Source organism: Triticum urartu, chromosome 1A (assembly GCF_056163025.1).
Source record: "Triticum urartu cultivar PI428250 chromosome 1A, HENAU_Tu73, whole genome shotgun sequence".
In the NCBI taxonomy this organism is placed as follows: Eukaryota; Viridiplantae; Streptophyta; class Magnoliopsida; order Poales; family Poaceae; genus Triticum; species Triticum urartu.
The window spans coordinates 392,171,968-392,177,408 of NC_141873.1; positions in this window are offsets into that span (position 1 = coordinate 392,171,968).

The window sequence follows — 5,441 nt, forward strand, 5'->3', positions numbered from 1 at the left end:
TGTTTGGCTGTTTATCCAATCTGAGAGATGGCTAGTCCTCGGCTTCTGCCCCCATGCCACGAGTGCTGGGGTGTTCGGGATAAACCTGAGCACTCTTGTTCCCATGTTTGGGTCCTTCGAGGGAGGTGCTCAGCACAACGAACAAGGCAACCGGACTAATAATGCTTTATCACTCTCACTTAGCCATAGAATTCTATAAAATTAAATTTTGGCGAAGCCCCTGGTATTCAGAAGGCCGAATTCGGGGCACGATACACGCTTGTAAGCCGGACAGAGCCGGCCCCTCGCCCTAAGCGGATAAGTCTTTAAGGACTCGAAAAACCTCGCCGAACAGCGACCAGTCTCTCTCCTTATCATGACAGTCAGTTTTAGCTTTCTCTACTAAGGTGCTCAGCCCGGCAGAACCGGGGCACAATCGCAGTAGTTCTCCTAGCGCTACCTTAGCCGATAGAGCGGAACGTAAGGTACCGAAACATAGGAGCCGGGCAAACCCAACATTTGACCAAAGACATGATTCGGAGCTGATGCATATAATGCTATAAGTTCGGGGTGCCGCAGTTGTGAAAGTGTTCGGACTTTTCACACCATATTGTAAGCCCCTGGTGCATTGGCCGTACCAGAGTGTACGGTTGCAAGGCGTCATTAATGAACACATAGATATATATATATATATAACAAAAATGCAATAATAGTCGTAATGTCATGCATTGTATATTAAAAAATTGCATTAAAGCAGAGTGATACAGATAGTGTAAAAAGCAAAAGAGTAGGACTATGTCCCTTCCAAGGGCGAGCTGAGGAATTATATGAAATCTGTAATCCACCTGGGAATTCCGTAGTTGTCGGCCTCCTTGGTTGCTGTATCATGTGTTCGGCAATAGAGCTTCCAGACAGTGTTTCCAGAGATTGAAGTCCTGAAAGAAAAAGAAAAATAACCAAACGGGAAGCCCCTGGTGCGGTTTAGGCCGCATTTTGGGGGCGTGCCGTAGTTGTGCCTCCCCCTCCCCATCTATGCCCATGGTATTTTTAATGCGTAATTATGTACGCCCGGCACGAACAACGCCGTGGGGCAGGGATTGGGGTGGCCGCCGTATTGCTACCGAGCTCAGATTGCGCCAGGCGGTCTGTTTGCCGATTGCCTCGAGCACGCTTGAAGGTGTTCGGGCTTTGAAACGTTGAACTGGTAGATTGCCTTGAGAGGCTGCTTTGCGCTTCTGCTGCGAGGGCTGCGGTGTGCTCCTCTATTCGGAGAGAGCGCTCTGTGTTTCCATTGACTGTAATAACTCCGCGAGGTCCTGGCATCTTGAGCTTGAGGTATGCATAATGTGGTACCGCATTGAATCTAGCGAATGCGGTTCGTCCGAGCAGCGCGTGATAACCACTGCGGAACGGGACTATATCGAAGATTAACTCTTCGCTTTGGAAGTTATCCGGGGATCTGAAGACCACTTCCAGTGTAATTGAGCCTGTGCAGTGGGCCTCTACGCCTGGAATGACGCCTTTAAAGGTCGTCTTTGTGGGTTTGATCCTTGAGGGGTCTATACCCATTTTGCGCACTGTTTTCTGATAAAGCAGGTTCAGGCTGCTGCCGCCATCCATAAGGACTCGAGTGAGGTGAAATCTGACGATGATTGGGTCTAGGACCAGTGCGGCGAATCCGCCGTGACGGATACTAGTGGGGTGGTCCCTGCGATCGAAGGTGATCGGAGAGGAGGACCAAGGGTTGAACTTTGGGGCGACTGGCTCCAACGCATATACGTCCCTGAGCGCACGCTTCCGCTCCCTCTTGGGGATGTGGGTTGCGTATATCATGTTCACCGTCCGCACTTGCGGGGGAAACCTCTTCTGTCCTCCAGTGTGCGGCTGCTGGGGTTCTTCCTCGTCATCGCTATGCGGCACCTTGTCCTTGTTTTCGGCAATTAACTTGCCGGCCTGCTTGAACACCCAACAATCCCTGTTGGTGTGATTGGCTGGCTTGTGTGGGGTGCCGTGTATTTGACACGAGCGATCGAGTATACGGTCCAAGCTGGACGGACCCGGCGGACTTTGTTTGAATGGCTTTTTCCGCTGACCGGGTTTAGAGCCTTTGAATCCGGCATTGACTGCCGTATCCTCAGTACTTTCGCCATTAATGCGGCGCTTATGCTTGTTGCGACGTGACTTGCTGTTGCCGTCCTTGGTATCTGAGGTACCATGGTTCTTTGATATGTTGTTACTGCGAGCCAACCAGCTATCTTCTCCCGCACAAAAGTGGGTCATGAGTGTCGTGAGGGCTGTCATAGATTTCGGCTTTTCCTGACCAAGGTGCCGGGCTAGCCACTCGTCTCGGATGTTGTGCTTGAAAGCCTCTAAGGCCTCCGCATCCGGACAGTCGATGATTTGATTTTTCTTTGCAAGGAACCGAGTCCAGAATTGCCTGGCCGACTCTTCTGGCTGCTGAATTATGTGGCTCAAGTCATCGGCGTCTGGTGGTCGCACATAAGTGCCGTGAAAGTTGTCGAGGAATGCGGCTTCCAGATCTTCCCAACAGCTAATGGAGTCCGCTGGCAAGCTATTAAGCCAATGTCGTGCTGGTCCTTTTAGTTTTAGTGGGAGGTATTTGATGGCATGTAAGTCATCACCGCGGGCCATGTGGATGTGGAGGAGGAAGTCCTCAATCCATACTGCGGGATTTGTTGTGCCGTCGTATGATTCAATGTTTATAGGTTTGAAACCTTCTGGGAATTGATGTTCCATTACTTCGTCTGTGAAGCATAAGGGGTGTGCGGCGCCTCTGTATTGGGCTATATCGCGACGCAGCTCGTATGGGTCCTGCCCGCTGTGTTCGGCCCGGCCGGATTTGCTTTTACTGTATCCGGCGTGACGTTTACCGTCTCGTAGAGTGGTGCGCCCTCGTGATCCGTAGATCGATCTTGAATGCTTTTCTTTGTCCTCCAATATGTCTCGCAGGTCTGGCGTATCTCCCCATGCCTTTTTATTTGGATGGCGTTGGGGTGGAGGCTGAACTCTTGGCTGGAACGCCTCTCTATCGCGGCCACGAGGTGGCCGATCAGCCGTATCATACGCTTCTTCCTCAAGTCGGGGTAGTAACCCGCGCCTTGGGTAACTCTTGGAGGGACGATTGAGTTTATATTCCTCGGCCGCGAGGACTTCAGTCCATTTGTCAGCTAGCAGGTCTTGATCAGCTTGAAGCTGCTGCTGCTTTTTCTTCAGGCTATTTGCCGTGGCCATAAGCCCGTGCTTGAAGCGCTCTTGTTCGATGGGATCCTCTGGTACGGCGAATTCATCCTCGCCAAGGCTTGCCTCGTCTTCGGAGGGGGGCATGTAATTGTCATCCTCCTCCTCTCCGCCAGCCGCCCTCTCAGGAGAGCTGGCTCCTTCATCCTCCTACTCTAAATCATGCTGGAGGGGATTGTTGTTGTCTTCGGTGCTATCCGGAGTGTTATTATCTCCTGTGCCGGTATCACCACTTTTGCTTTGGCGGGACTTAGAGCGGCGCCACTGACGTCGGCGCTTGGGTTGCTTCCTGGAGGGGTCATCCTCCGCTATCTCGTCGCCGTTGCCTTCATTGGGTGTATCCACCATGTATATGTCATACAACGAGGTGGCTTTCCAGTGCCCTATAGGTGATGGTTCATGTTCGTCTCCTACATCGTCGTCCATACCGTTGATGTCTTCGGAGTCGAAGTCGAGCATGTCGGTTAAATCATCGACAATGGCTACAAAGTGGGTGGTGGGTGGGCGTCGAATTTCTTCGTCGTCCGCATCCCAATCCTGTTGGCCATAATCCGGCCAGGGCTCTCCTGACAAAGAGAGAGACCTTAGTGAATTCAGGATGTCGCCGAAGGGCGAGTGCTGAAAGATATCCGCGGCGGTGAATTCCATGATCGGCGCCCAATCGGATTCGATTGGCAGGGGCGCGGATGGTGCTGGGTCCGGAAGAGAGTCCGACACCTTGGAGTCACGGGCCGTGCGGAGGATTATGCTCGTGTTTGGCTCGATCGCCGTCGAGATTGCAGTCCCTGAGGCGGTGTCTAGCCACCCGTCCTCGATTGGCGCAGTTAGCTCCGAGCTAAGGGTTGGAGCTGGTGCGGGCGCGGCCTCTGGGGTACCGTCCGGTGGCAGAGCTAGGTTGAACCCATCGCGACAGTGCGGCGCGCCCGGCTGTGGCTCGAATCCGTCGAAGATCAAGTCCCCACGGATGTTGGCCGTGTAATTCAAACTTCCAAATCTGACCTGATGGCCAGGGGCGTAGCTTTCAATCTGCTCCAGATGGCCAAGCGAATTAGCCCGCAGTGCAAAGCCGACAAATATGAAGATCTGTCCGGGGAGAAAAGTCTCACCCTGGACCGCATCGCTACCGATGATAGTAGGAGCCATCAAGCCTAATGGCGACGACACAGAGGAACTCTCAATGAAAGCACCAATGTTGGTGTCAAAACCGGCGGATCTCGGGTAGGGGGTCCCGAACTGTGCGTCTAGGCCGGACGGTAAGAGGAGGCAAGGGACACGAAGTTTTACCCAGGTTCGGGCCCTCTTGATGGAGGTAAAACCCTACGTCCTGCTTGATTAATATTGAAGATATGGGTGTTACAAGAGTAGATCTACCACGAGATCAGAGAGGCTAAACCCTAGAAGCTAGCCTACGGTATGATTGTATGTTGTGATTGTTGTCCTATGGACTAAAACCCTTCGGTTTATATAGACACCGGAGAGGGTTAGGGTTACACAAGGTCGGTTACAAAGGAGGAGATATCCATATACGTATTGCCTAGCTTGCCTTCCACGCCAAGTAGAGTCCCATCCGGACACGAGACGAAGTCTTCAATCATGTATCTTCATAGTCTAACAGTCCGACCAATGGAGATAGTTCGGTTGTCTGGAGACTCCCTAATCCAGGACTTCCTCACTAACTTTTTCAAAACTTTTTTAATCTTCACGCAATACATAAGCATGAGCCATGGATATAGCACTATAGGTGGAATAGAATGGTGGTTGTGGAGAAGACAAAAAGGAGAAGATAGTCTCACATCAACTAGGCGTATCAACGGGCTATGGAGATGCCCATCAATAGATATCAATGTGAGTGAGTAGGGATTGCCATGCAACGGATGCACTAGAGCTATAAGTATATGAAATCTCAAAAAGAAACTAAGTGGGTGTGCATCCAACTTGCTTGCTCATGAAGACCTAGGGTAATTTGAGGAAGCCCATCATTGGAATATACAAGCCAAGTTCTATAATGTAAAATTCCCACTAGTATATGAAAGTGATAACATGAGAGACTCTCTACTATGAAGATCATGGTGCTATTTTGAAGCACAAGTGTGGTAAAAGGATAGTAACATTGTCCCTTCTCTCTTTTTCTCTCATTTTTTTATTTTTATTTGGGCCATTTTTATGGCCAATTTTTATTTGGGCTTCTTTGGCCTCTTTTTTAT